The following is a 16,383-nucleotide window of genomic DNA, read 5'->3' as shown; positions in this document are numbered from 1 at the left end:
AAAAGAAAGATGAAAATTTCGTTGTCTTCCCCTCCTCCTTTCCTCAAAATCCTAAACACCCAAAATTTTACGGCAATAAAGATAGTAGCCTCTTAGTTTAGTCTTGTGCGAAATACATAAAGTGATTTATTCTTCTCTTCAATTGTTTTATTAACATGGGATTTATTGAGATATAAATCATACGGAGTATAATGCTATCCAAGTTGTGTCACGGTGAAAAGGTTACAAGTAATTAATCAACAAAAACATTAGTCCAATATCTCATCACCATCAATAATCAATAATAAGCACATCTAAAATGTCAATAAAATTATTAATTAAAGTGCATGGTTAAGCAATGGATCTTAATTAGCTAAAAACAAGCTAAGAGACATCATCATTATAGAAAAGAAAGACGTACCATGTAATAGTTCTTATATGAGGGTTACGTTACTCATATAAATATATAAAATATAATCATGTAACTTTTATAGTCTTATTTGAAAATGATTGAAATTAAGAAGGTGAAAGCTTTTGTACACCATCAAATTATAATGACGATAATTCTATTTATTTTTAAAATGGTAATTGACAAAGACAAAAGCACCAAAGTCTTTACCAAAAGCATGATCTTTAACCATCATAAAATTTATATCCTTTTCCATACACTATTACCTTTTTTTTTATCTTAGTCATATTTCCATACACCAAATAATTACAATAATGATAATTTCAGTGATGTCTTTGTCACTCTGCTAAATTGGTCGAACACAAAGCTTAGGAATGAAAAATTATTTATTACACGTATATGCTAAAATTGCAGCATTTTCATGACCACGCGAATTCCAAAAACTCACCTTGTAATTATGAGATATTAAATGTTTAAATTTTGATAGATATTACATACGCTCCATTAGTGAAACCTCATATTCTGCTTCCTTCTCTCTTTTCCATGCTCATTTGCATCCCTCCTTCTCAATTAGGTATAGGGTTCTTAAAATTTATTAAATATGTATATTGGATTGAATTTGAAGCTATAGGATATGAAGTACTTTTTATAATCATCATTCCATATCTCATTGGTATCAAATGAATTTTTTGAATGTCTCAAACATATACATAATGAGGTAAAATTCAAATGAACCCTTAATAATATTTTAAAAAATTAAGGTATACTAAGGGTCTGTTCTCTTCAACTTATTTTCAGTTCAGTTCAGCTCCAATCAATTCAGTTCAATTCCTAATTTCCTTCTCTTATTATAAAATATTCAGTTCAGTTCAGTTTCAATTAGTCCAGTTCAATAAATCAGAACAGACCCTAATTGGAATTAGAAAAGGTTTAAGTGGATAATAACTTAATGTGTAGACAGTAAGAATTTACCCAAGCAATTCTATTGCTTTTGTACGCGTTGGATATCTTTTAATCGCAACTAGCCTCAAAAACGGAAAAAAAATAAAATTATAAAGTTTTTTTTTTTTTTTTTCTTGTTATAATTTTTTTTCTTTTTTTTTTTTTTAAAGATTTTTCTTGTTATAACTTGAAATAACTTTTTATCATATGCAACACTATCCGTTTCCCTTAAACTAGACTTGGCTTATAGCATTACTCAAAAAAGAAACACACGACCCAAAGTGAATTTAGGAGATGCAATCAACTTCCCAAAAATACCTAAACATGCACTCCAATTTTCATAAGGAAGTCCCTATTCAATTGAAATCAACAACACTAATAATGAAACCATCATAGATTCCCATTGTCATGATTTCATCAAAAGTGAAATTGATAATATTATATCTCCATTTCCATTTGATTGATGCCTTTTAGAAAAAAGAATTTTTTAAAAAAAGTAATGAGCCGGGCCATTCAAGAAGTCATGCAAAGTTGGTTTTTATTTTATGGTTTAATTTGTTTTAACCACCTTAGTCTAATGGTCTAATAATGATAATGCATGACTATATGTTTGAACCATCTTTTTGGGGTTAAATGTACGTGGCTTAACCGGAGAACACTAATCAAGAGTTCTATGCTTAAAAAGTTATTAAGTAAAAGATTTTAAGAGATATGAAAGAGACTACCATCTCTTCATGCAATAACATGTAGGCCCTAAATAATTGAACATAACTTCAACATGGTTTGATTTTTTGTGTAGTTTTTCTTTTACTTCAGTACTTTTGGGCAGCTCTATGGCTTGCCACCACGTACTTTTTGTGTATTTTTCTTTAGCTGGACCATTTTCGATCGGTGTATGTATAAATTATACTGTATATGTTTTAGAAATTGCGGACATGATATTGGTATCAATTTCATTAGAAAGCGAAATTAAATTAAACTACTCTATTTTCTATTACATGTCATTATAATTTAAGTCGACAAAAGTTGACCAAACAACACTAATGTGCAAATATACTCATAGTTACAATCTCCTATATACGTATACTCATTTCTAAAAAGTTACATACGTGAATATAACAGCTAATATATTAATAAGTAAAAGTTTTTAAACTAAAGGGTTGAAAGATTGAACATAACTTTTGTCATAGTTGACACATACAAAGAAAAAAGCCCCTTGCTAGGGTTGCATGGGTGACAACTTGAAGTCTCAAACCGAACTCGTTAGTATCATATATCCTATTTACATACAATTATGAACCAATTGAACCCTTAGCCCAAACTTATATTAATCACTATGCAGTATTTTTAATTTCATCAACATATGGTTAATTTCCGGCTTTCCGCTACTTAAAATGATTAAATGCCCCTAGCAAATAAAATTCGATGCTTTTTCGTGTAGCCAGGATTAATTATTTAATTAGGGGTTACTCAGTCGGTCATGGTCGAGTTACTTATTCTGGGGTTAGTCAGTTAGCGCGTTTTCTGTGTGAGAATATCCCCTGACCGACCGAGTAACCTCTAACCGACCGAATTACCTCTAAATAAGTAACCCCTGATCGAATAATCCCTGCCCGACCAAATAATTCCTGAATAAGTAACCTTTGACCGACCCCTTGAATAAGTAACCCCAAAATAAGTAACGCTTAAATAAGTAATCCGCCTTGGCTATACAGTGTATCCAACGTAGCCACATATGATAATTTTATTATAGTACATTAAACTCAAATGAAAACCTACTTCACCGACTATTAATTAAACTTACCAAGAACATTCTCCTCCTTACTTTTCCGGACACTCATTGTACTAATCAAAAGAAGAACAAAATCTACCAAATATCCCCACTTAGATTATCTTGCTACCATTTTAATTTGTTCTTCAAATTTCCTTTTTTTTTTTTCAAGTATAAGTTAACCAAATTATCCTGTCGACAGCCGCAAATCTTGAAAATAAAAAACTTGGAATATGTTAAATTGACGTACCATGAAATAATCATAATCAATATGCAAAATAATATTATACAAAAATTAAAAACCCCTTTTTATTTGGTAAAGGGTCTTAATAAATATATTAAGGGGGGACCTAAAATTTAAAAGTTGCCTTTTCAGGTTAGGTTCTAGCCAATCAGATTGCAGTGTTAATTCCAAGTAATTGCGTTGACTTTTGACTAGAAGAGAAAACATGCATCACTTCCAACTGTCCTCATATATATGCCGACTGTCTTACTTTCTATTTTTTCTTAGTAGGAAAATGGAAGATTGGTAAAAAGTTCATATTCATTTTGACATGTGTAATGTGTTACTCCCCGGGTTCATAATAAATCAAAATATACTTCTTCTGTTTTATAATGTATTATCCTAATTTTTAATTTTATGGTCAAATTTTATAAACTTAGTCAAAAATATCATTAATAAGGAATACCAGCGAGTATATAAATAAAATCTAGCTACTCATGTGACACATTTTGTCTCATTACATAGTTTTTAAACATATAGTTTATGTATAACCTTTGTTCATATACATATTTAAAGATATAGATAGTTATTAAATGTATGTTTTGATCAAAACCGTGTAAAATAAGATAAACTTATATTATGGGATGGATGGAGGGAGTACTTTGTAAGTTTATATCTGGAGGTGTTCAGATCTGAGTAGGGTTTAGTGAGATTGGGTCGGGTCGAGCTGAGTCTATTTTAAATTTGAGTCATGTTAAATTATTGTGTCCATATATAATTTGAGTCATATATAATATGCTAAATTATTGTGTTCATATTAGTATTTGACTATTTGCTCATGATTTCTCTAGAATTATTTACTTGAACGGTCTAGAGAATTCTTGTAATTGGAATTTGGAAGCAACTAGAAGATATGGTTTGTTAACATTTTAATATATTATAGCTACTAGAATGATGCATCAAGCCGGACATCTATATCTATACTTAGGGCCTGTTCTCATACGTTGAATTTCAGTTCAGTTCAGTTCAGTTCAGTTTATTTTCAGTTCAGTTTAGTTCAGTTCAGTTTATTTTCAGTTCAGTTCAGTTTATTTTCAGTTCAGTTTATTTTCAGTTCAATTCAGTTCAGTTCACTTCACTTCACTTAAGTTCAGTTCAGTTCAATTCAGTTTATTTTTAGTTCAGTTCAGTTTATTTTCGGTTCAGTTCAGTTTATTTTCAGTTCAGTTCAGTTCAGTTCAGCTGAGTTCAGCGTATGAGAACAGGCCCTTATTATTTAAAAGCACAAACCACACATCTATACTAAGCCACATGTCATTACAATCACTCACATGCCACATGCCACATGCCGCATGCCGCTTCCCTTAATATTTCCTTTCCCCCTTTTTGTAATTCCTTTTTAATATAAAAAATAAAATAAATAAATAATGTGTAAGTCTTTATGCATTTTGAAACTTGTAAATTTAAGTAAGAAAATAAAATGCTTCATTTCTAACATAATAAATTAAAGTTAAACTAATTAGTGCACATTACATAAACAATTAAATAATCCTTTTATCTCCTAAACTTTAAATATAATTTTAACCAATATGTCATTTCATATCCCACAAAATCTATGTATATATACCTAATTAAATTCCAAAACAACACCGACTCATATTACACAAATATATGCATTTCAAGAAAATTAACCTAAATATCAACCCGGCCGTGCATTGAACGGGTCAAAAGACTAGTTAAATATAAATATTAGTCATGGGCATTAAATCAAGATATATACACACAAGAAGTCATGCCTATACACAAGTCTTCTTACCTTTCTAATATCCTTGTATACAATCCACCTTATCTATATGAATTCATTATTTCCTTTTTGTACTACTCTCTTGTGAGTTCTTATATTGAGAGCTTTCTTATACTACTTACCCTTTCGAAAATTATTGACTTATTGTATTCTCCTATTTTCATATAGAGGATTATTTTTGGATGCTCGTCATTGTGGGTTTTTTTGCCTCTATTAAGAATTTTATCTACGTTAATATTGTGTTTTTCCTATACTATTTGTCTTACCTTTATTTATTTTCCTATAGTGAGAGCTTGTTTGTACTACCGATCATTTTAAGGGTTCTTATACTCTCATATTTTCATATAGTGTATTATTTTTTCACATGCTCTTTTTACCTATATCGAGAAAATTTTCCACATTAAATATTATGTGTTCATTTCTCAAACTCTACATCTTTAATTTGCTTCTACTATATATGCACTCACCAACCCTAACAATATTCATCATCATAGAAGACGTAAGTCTCCTAACTAACCATTAACTTGAGTTAGATTGATGTGGCTGATTGAACAATCTATTAAAGAATTTGTACACTTATACGTGCTAAAGGCCGATCTTATTAATAATCATATAATAAATAGATTATAACAGACATATTATTTAAATAATATTCACTAAAGTGCATGTAACATATATTGATTGTATTTAGGGTTGGCTACTATTAGAAAGATTTGCACATTTAGTTCAACATTTTCATGAATAAATTCTTCTCTAAATATTCCACATTCGTATAATTTAAATTTGTATTTACCAGACAAGAAGGGCCTTATAAATAGTTAAATTGAAGCTAACGTTTCATTTAAAGTCCAAATACATAGCACTCCAATAATAAGATGAACTATTATACATATGTTAATTACTTTAATTCAATATATACTTAAATACACACCACATTTTTATAGAGCATAAATTTGAAAATAATAATAATAATTAAAGGTAGTTGGAAGACAAAATTAGAAAATTGTGTTTGAATTGTGCAAATCTCACCTTATTGAGTTAGAGAAAAAAATTCTCTAGCTAGTAGAGTATTTATACAAAACTAAAGATAACATAACATAAGAAACAATCTTTTCAATTATAGCTAAAAATATACTTGTATATTGAGTATCATAAATCTAAAAAATTACTCCGTAGGATATATTTACTAATTGAATAATATATTTAAGATAAATGATCCTATATATAGTGTACATTATTCTCCTAGCATGTGGAATCTTACTAGATCCTTCTTGATAATGCTCAACTCTTCGCATTGGATATTGTATTGAAACAAAGGAAATACTACGTTTAAACCTATACTTAAACAAAAGTAAATTTTTCAAGGGAGTATATATACTTACAAAGTTACAAGCATATTATGAATAGTAGTACAAATCCTTATTTTTGAAATTATAGTGGTTAATGCTTAAAATGTTTGAACACATAAAAGCCAAATACTTGTATAATATAATCGTATGTTATGTATGGTGTAGCTGTATGGTTTTCTACCTCAATCTTAGGGGACTTATTGTGAGATTTCCTTATATTCCCCTTCAAGTAAGTCCTTTTCTCATTACCTTAATATACAAGTAAGTCCATTTACATGATACTAACATAATATTCCGTATTTGTTAATGAAATCTTATGTCTTAAATTAAATTAAATTAAATTGATTCTTGATATTTGTGAGTAGTGAACATATACTCCTACAATATCTTTGAGATGGTGCAGATACTAAGAACGGATTATAAGGGAGTAATTAATAGAAATATATATATGTGAATTAATCACATGATTAGAGCCATATTAGTAGCCTTCAAACAAGCTTCATCAGGAGATTTGGTTTATTACGTACAAACATGAACTAATAACTTTTTTTTTTTTTTTTTATAATGAACTAATAACTTGATTACAGTACATTTTCTAATTTTATTGTTTGTATTATACTTGGAATGTACTCTTAATGTCTCATAGAAATGTTGACAACATTGTTTCATTCTTTTAGAGTAATTTAATACAGAATACTAATAAAACATTAATTAAGGGTCTGTTCTCATACGATTATTTTCAGTTCAGTTCAGTTCAGCTCTAATAAGTTCAGTTCAGTCCAGTTCAGCTCTTAATTTAATAAATATTAAGAAAAAAATTGAAAATGTTTTACTATTTGATAATTTAATAATAGGAATATTACATTTTGTTTCAGTCAGCTACAAACTATGTTTTACCATCCGAACTTATAATAAACTAATTTATATGAACTCTTATTTGGCACTCATTAATAATGTTAAGTTACCTTAAAAATTTTCTAATTATGGCATGAAGTATCAATAATTTTGAAGTTATTCAAAAAAAAAAAAAAAAAAAAATCGCATGAAGACGTCAAGAAGATGCGACATAAACGGAGAATGGTATCTTGTAGATCTCAATAATAATGTAATAATAATACAAAGACAGAGATTGATTAATACGATTTTAATTATTAAATTAAAATAAAATTAAATTGTTAGTATTAAAGCTATAGACTAATGCTGTTGATTTTTTGGTGATGCGTTGAAATTAATTAAAAAAAAAAAAAAAAGGTCAACGTATAAGTGAAGTGCACGTGAGACAGATCAAAATATGTACACATTTGGAGGGTCAATCGAGGTCACCTGGTTTTCACATTATTCAAATTGTTCTCCCTTAATTAGTCTTAGGAAGCTTCCATTTTATTTGCCAACTAGATATTAGCTAGCTTAGCCACTTATCTACCTAATATATGAGTTGGCATACCAAGTACAACTAGGAAATAAGACATGTCAAGGGTATGGAGATAATCGAGCTAGTCGATCACAGATTCACAATAGTACAATCGAGATATTTGACTCACCCTCTGATCATATTTTGTCGTGAAATTAAACTGATCAACTCGTATCTAAATATATAGTCATATTGTGTATTATTTTCTTAAAATTAAGCTCAACTCGTATTTAAACAGTTGCTTGCATCCACACCAAAGGAACCAAAAGGATGAAAGTGATGAAGCTAATTCAACAAGAAATTAAATACAACGTTACTACAACCAGAAAAATGGTACCATGTACTTAGACTAGGAAATGTACTGATTGTCGTGCATCTATAATAATGGACCCTTAGAGAAAGGGGAGGTCGGCCATTTCTTCCTGTATTTTTTGTACTTATTTATCATCTATCATAATGGAGTATTTATTTTATTTTGTTGTGTAAATCTATAGTGTTGTAAACTTGTAATCCTTAAAAAATAAATGATTTCACATTTTATGTGTGACACTTACAAAATATGAAAACATGTACTAGTAATTAATTTAATAGTTTCAATCAACAAAAAAAAATAAAAAATAAATAAAGGTCGTACGTACTTAATTAATTAGGGTTTGTTTGGTCATGTTGGGAGAATGCTAAGCTAGAACTCTCTACCCACTAATTCACAGAAGACAAACAAGTTTTTTTTTATATACTTCGTATATTATTTTTATAATGGACGTTACAAATTACAAATGGGGAAGATAATTCTAAGCTGCAAGGCTGCAACCTATTGTACACAAGTCCAATCTCCACTCTTTACTGTAAGGTCAAGAACATCTAAAATAATGTAGTAGATTGTACTCATCTTTTATTGAATGTGCAATGGGTAGAAAAAACTACATTCAGTATGTTGCTAGTATATGAGCCCATGCTCAGTTGGATTAGTTGATTATAACTCTTAGCTTGCTCAATGATGCACAAGAGTTTTGGAGTGTGTATAAAAATGATGAATTTTGCTTATGATGAATGTGAATTAATTATTTAGAAAAAATGGGTAACAAGTAAAAACAGTAATGGAGATAACTAATTAATGTTTTGATTTAATCCATTCAAACCTAATTTTATATGTTGTCAAATAGATTATGTTTTAATCTCTCAATCTGGTGTTTTTTTTTCCCTCTGATATGATTTTCTTTTCGGGAAAAAAGTTAAAATAGAAATAACTGAACTGAATAGAAGTTTAAAAATCTATTATAATGCTCCTAATATCAAGAATCATATCAATTGAAAGAGTGATCAATTGACCATGTTCTTAGCTCCCCATAATTCATGCGTCTGACTTTAATTTCAGATATGTATGTTATATTGCCCCAACAACCCTTCAACCCTATATTAGAAAGAAAAATGGAAGTAAGACATGGTAGAGTGCCATATAAAGAATATATGTAAAATAATAAATCAGAGGATGGGATAACCTATATTTTTTCAATATTTTATTTTTCAATTATTTTAGCATGTAGCTACAATATCAGGAAAAAAAAAAAAAAAACAAACAAACAAACAAAACAATTATGAGAATTCAGAAAATAGAAGTACTAATTAATAATTTGATGGGCATGAAAATGTTTAAAGACAATGAATTTTGTACATTTGGCTAGCCACTAATTAACAAATATATAAAGACAAGCTAGCAGCTTTTTAAGGATTTGACTTCCTATCAAACTTAGATATATTTGGAAGCCTATAAGGCTATAACCATGTACGTTTATTCATTGACCCTTTCACATGATGACTTGGCTTAAATTTTATTTTATTTTATTTTATTTTATTTATTATTTTTTTTTAAAAAAAAAACATATATACTTCAATACATGGTATATATAGAGCTACAATGGATAATGATATTTAATAAGCGAGAAAATGTATCAACATATAATTATATTAATAACATCATGATGAAGTAATATGAGCCTGATTACTTGATGAATCTCCTTAAAACGAGGTGTTAGATGCATATGACCTATGCATTCAGATAGGGAGAATTGAAGCTTAGAAAATTGAATATGCTTTTATATATATATATATATATATATATATATATATATATATATATATCATGTAAGAACTCTTCTCTATATAAGAATCCAATCTTATATAAGAATCAATCTCAGCCCTTTATTAGTTTTGATCTAACCATCTAAAATGATACTTTAGTAATGAAATTTCTGTAATTTTGAGGAATTCATAGTTAAAACATAGAAAAAAAATTTAGAACATAGGAAAAATGAACATAAGCAGAACAAATTAGAACATAAGAAGAAAAAAAATTTAGAAGATAGCAAAATTTTAGAACATAAGCAAACAAAAATTTAGAACATAAGAAAATAATTTAGAACATAAGTTGAAAAAATAATTTATAGCATAGGAAATAAATTTATAACATAAGTTGAAAAAATAATTTAAAACATAGGAAAAAAAAATTAGAATATAAGCTGAAAAAATAATTTAGAACATAGAAACAAATTTTGAACATAAGCTAAAAAAATTTAGAAGATAGGAAATAATTTGGAACATAAGTAGAAAAAATTTAGAATATAGGAAAAACATTAGAACATAAGCAGAAAAAAAAATTTAGAACATAGGAATAATTTAGAACATAAGGTGTTCTTACATAAGAAAGGGTTCTTATATAAAGAAGGGTTCTTACCGGATCTCTCCCCTATATATATATATTGAAGAGGAAGAGGATTGATGCATGGCTGGTAAAAATAAGTCAAGATCACTTCATTTAAAAGTTCAAATATTAAGCACTGGATAGACGAAATGGAGCGTGTAATATAAGGTTGTCCCGGCCTTCTAATCTAAACCACTAGTGAAAAACACTTCAAATACTACATACGGAATATCGTTTACATAATTCACATTGTAAGTAGAGCATGTTCTCTTTAACTTAATTTCAGTTAAGTTAAGTTCAGTTCAGTTTAGCTCTTAATTTCCTTTTTTCATAAACTACTTAGTTTACTTCAGTTCAGCTCTAATCAGTTCAATTCAGCTTAGTTCTGTAAATCAGAACAGACCCTTAGTCTATTTAAAACCCTTTAACCTTTCCAATGTGGGACAAAGGCTTTTCCCAAAAGCCAGCAATTGAGATAACACTCCAAGCCAATTCTTATCTCATTCACCTAAATTTGCCCTATTTCCAACACAATTTACCTAGATCCCACATTTAACAATTGGTCTAATGATTGGCATTTGCAAAAAAAAAAAAAAAAAAAAAAAAAAAAAAAAAAAAAAAATTAATAATAATAATAATAATAATAATAATAATACAATATATAATTTCACATTGTGAAAGTCTGCATGATTCTTCTTTAATTGTTCGCAAGCACAAATTTTAAATTATTTCACCCTTTGATCAATATATTATGTACTGCATACAATTATTTAATTAAACTTTTTTTTTTTTTTTTTTTTTTTTTTTTGAAATATCTTTAATTTAACTGTTTTCATGTATAATCACATTTTTTTTTTTACAATGTTTATATCCTACTAGAATTAGTTAAAAAATTTAAGACTTGTTTGCAAGTATAGATTTTTACATGCATTTAGATATACTTAAAGAATGAAACTTCATTTTTCATTTTAAGGTGTTTGATCATGAGTGACACTTGCTCTTCTCACTTAAGCTACAAGATAGACTAATGTTGTTGTAACTTGTAAGAAATATGTCTAAACTACATCGATTGCATGTACGACTACGTATAATTATTTAATACGGAGTAACACTTTAACTTTTCTAATCGACAAATTTCTGATTAATTATCTCTAACTCCAAGGCAAAAGCCAACTGTTTAGTGTGTTTACACTCTTTAAGACAGATCAAATAAATCTGTCAAATTAAGTAAACTAATCTTTGACTTTATTGTCAGAAAATTCCGGAGCATTTCCTTAATTCTAATTAAGTATTCTGTTAATTAAATTAATTTCAGCTATAAGTCACAATGTTAAGCGTGTACCATCATAATTTTCTACTCTATTTAAAGGATTACTGTACTAAGTAGGACTATCTTATTTAATGCGCACAATAATTATTACTGAAATATTAATGACTCAATGAGTAATTTTTAATGACTAAATAAAAATAAATAAATAAATAAGTAAAATAAAAACATTAATGGAGTTCATAAATTTTGTTGCCAATTTGACCCATAAGATAATTTTTGGTCGTTGAAAGGCAAATGTCGAGAAAATCACCGAATTCTTAACCGACCAAATAAGTTTTCTGGAAAATTGATGAAATATATATATATATATATATATATATATATATATATATATATATATATATATATATATATATATATATATAAATGATTATTAAATATTCATTACAGGACTTATTATGACATACCAGTAGACTTTGCCATTGGTGTTAATTAAGTATTCTGTCCATACTTGACGGGTGTATGGAGAAAATCATTACGTACATTCCCGAAACAATAGATTGTATATACTCCCTTCGTCCTACTTCGTATAATATAGTTCCTGCTTTCCTATGTTGGAGTTTCAAATGTTATTCCTATTTCTATTACTTATAATAGATAGCATGTAAAGACCACTATACCCTCAATTTTTTAACTTTATTCATTGTAATTCCTAAATTATACTTAAATTTTGCACATATCTTGTACTTTTTTTCCACTTTCTCCCTCTAACTTTTGTATAAAATTCTACCTTTTTACCTTTATTAATGTACTTCATCCATTTTCTTAACGAGTTTTTTCTTTTCTTTTTTTTTTTTTTTTACACAAAAAGTTATAAAATATGCAAACAACTAAACAACGCGTGTTGGCCTGGTGGTAAAAGAACTTTCTAAATTTGAGGTTTGGGAGTCAATCTCCACTAGCTAGGGAGACTTTGAGGATGTAAGTATATTCTCTAAAGAAGTCTACGCTACTAACTCAAATCAGGTTCACCAATGAAAAGTTTTTAAGTGGTAAAACCAGTTCTTCTTATCCTGTTATCCAAACTGGTTTCATGTAGTGACTGAGCTTCGATCAATTAAACTAGACATATTTATCAAACCTAGAACAAAAGTTTTTCTTGTTTTAACTTGCAACTTAAGTTAAATGTTAAAAAAAAAAAAAAAAAAAAAAATAAAAAAAAATCCCTTCTCACTATATATTCATGCTTGTCCATCACTTTTATATTACATTAAAACTCGTTGAAAGATTTTATTTTATTTTAGCATCAACAAAAAAAATTAAAGGCTTTTAACTTTGAAATAATGATTACTTGTTTTTCCCTATTTGGAATTGGAAGCACATATAGTTGCATTCTTAAATGATGTAACGAAACGACTAAGTCTCGTCATTATTTTGGTGCAAGATGATTGGCTTTGGGGACCCATATATATTATATATACTTCGTATATATATTTTATCTTTACAAAAAATAAAATAAAATATAGATTTATATATATAAATTAAATGGAGTGTGCATGGCACCTTGGATTTGCATTGATCTCCACATGTGGAAAAAACAATAGCATGGGTGCCCAATATTTGTCAACCTACACCATCATGCACAACGTGTAACTTGTTCTAATTAATAAATTAAGGGTTTGGTTAGTGAGTTTGACTCTTAATTAATATTGTTACCTATAAACCAATATTAATACTAGAATAGTGAATATTATTGTTGATGAATTAGGTATTCTAAATATGAAAATGTTATTATTGTGGAATCAATTTGGGATTTGGTTGATGGGGGAATAAGGTAATTAAGTTATTCAATGATTTGAAATTAGATATGTGAATGAAGAACGAAATGAAGGAGACCAGTTAATCAAAGTTTCTAGAGATATATTCATTGATAATTCTACTCAAGAATATTCGTCATGTATATGAGTATACAATTATTATATACCTCATGTATAATGCACCTTGTATGATTCCATGAAATGTATAACTAATTAATTTTGAAACAAATACTTATAATTAAGCATGTATATCCTAATATCCTTGTTCAAGTTAATTAGACTCGATGGTGACAGGATAATCGGGGAACTTTTTTCAATGAAATGTTAGACAACACCTTACTGATCTGATTGAATGTATTCTAAACGTATAAAACACGTATTAGATTGAAGTGATCTAAGACCATGTCAGCACAGTTAGCCATTTAATTTTACTTGATTTGATGATATACAATAATCCCTACATGCATAAGGTGATCGGGTTTAATTATAATGCACTATGCATGTATTCTTAAATATTGTCACATAATTAGTAGACTAATTAATAAATAGAAGTGAGATAAATTCAAAAAAATTGAACCTTTTTCCTATGCTTTAGAAATAGTGAAATACCAAGTTGCACAAGAAAATTAGTTTCAATAATATATATGTTGTGCCCTTCAAGAGGCACCATCCAAACTTTTATCATACTATATATAAAAAGTAAATGGAGGAAAGCATAATTATTAAGTTGAATATAACTAATTAAAGTGGCCACCTTTTTTGTGCTGCTACAGCCATCAAAGATTAATTACTATTTACTAGCCATAATGTCAAAAGAGCTGAGATACATATTATGTAACCTTGATGATCACAAAATAATTATGATCTATTTGAATTGAATTGTGTAACACAATAGCAAATTTGACTTCTTTAAAAGATGCCTAGATATATTTATTATGCAATACTGCTTTTTCTATGTGATGGATAATATTTTTTCTATGCCATTGATGGTTTTGGGTCTCCACTCCTGCATATTAATTAATTATATCAAAAGATATAATGAGTAGAGGACCATACAATGAATTCTACAAATAAAATTGTTTTATAATGTGTTCATAGTTGATATGATATAATTATTACAAATAGTCAATTTTCCTATGTTGATTTCCGGCATATTTACATAGAGGGGTATTGAGGAGTAGACTATGTTAGATTACTTTACTAGATACTGAGTTAGTTAGGATGTATAAAGTACGGCTTATAACTATTATTTTTATGATATTTTAATATAATAATTTGTATTATTTTATATACAAAGTACGGTGTATAACAATTAATTCCGAATAGAGAAAGTACCATAGTTTTTCCTTAATTAGCCAAAGAAGCAAGTACTCACTTGGATGTACTCCTTAATTAGCTTTGAACTGTTTAAAAAAATTAATAATAATAATAATAATAATAATAATAATAAAAAACAAGCAAGTACTCCATTATAAATCTGGTCGAGAACGAATATTTATGTGCATGATTCTGAGATTTCTGTCAATAATAACAAGCTAAGCTGTTTTTCTTTGTCTCTTTTAAATATTTGGTGCATAATTTTGTGATAATTGCACTGTATATTCTCTATGCTTCAAGGTGATAGTGATCGTTAGCGTGATCCATATGTAATCCATTGGCTTAATAAGCCTAAAAGTATATATAGTTGCTTATATTAAATAATCAAATGATAGCAAGCAATCATGTATGAAGTATATATTAGTATTATATACTTTCAACCAATTAGCTAGCATCTTTACCTTGAAACCAATTAATTCACATATCTCCTTTATATGTCAAAAACTAGTTAATTGTTTGTTACGGTGGCTATGTTTGGTAACACAAAATAAAATAGAGTCAAAAACTCAAAACTGATAATAAAGTAAGTAAAGAAAATGAAATGGAAAAAAGTAATACGTGAAATTGGTAAACTAATAAGATACCTTATAGTATGTATGATTGAATGTAATTCTTTTGTAGAATTAATTGCTTATGGAGTTTTTATTTTATTTATTTATTATTATATACTTTGTATTTAAGTAAGGTTTTGATGTGTGTTAGGTGGCCACATGGTGTAGCCAAATACACAGTTTACATGCTGTAATAATAGTAATATATAACACGAAAGTTTGCTTATTTTTGTTCTCTATCTACTTGTAAACTTTTTCAAATCCATATCTAAATTTAAACTACTTAATTAATTCATCGTATCACCTTACCCCCTCCTATTCATCCTTTTTGACATTATTTTTATCTGCTTCTATTTTGTTCCATTTTCTACACTCACTAATTAGCAATATTTATCAAGCAAATAATTTGATTATTGCAAAGGAACTTTAGTGGCGTATTCTTGATTAGCTATGTTGAGTGCATAAACCTTCCATATATAAAAGCAAGTTTAACCTACATCCAAAATACACTCAACAACACATACTAAAAAACAGGCTAGTAAATAACTAATAAGCTATCTATTGATCCACATTCACCCAACAAGGTGCAATGACTGCAATCTGCATCAGTCCATCCCCTTTCTTTTGAGACATTAAATTCTCCTATTACATCACCTTTCATGTTTTTGCAAATCAAATCAACTATCTATTCTGAATTCCTTCTTTTTTTCAAAAAGTTTTGTTCATGGCCTGATTCTCACTTCTCATACTAGATTACACATCATCACTAAGAAAAAATAAAA

This window comes from Chenopodium album, chromosome 14 (assembly GCF_948465745.1).
Source record: "Chenopodium album chromosome 14, dcCheAlbu1.1, whole genome shotgun sequence".
NCBI lineage: Eukaryota > Viridiplantae > Streptophyta > Magnoliopsida > Caryophyllales > Amaranthaceae > Chenopodium > Chenopodium album.
This window is presented reverse-complemented; position numbering follows the sequence as displayed.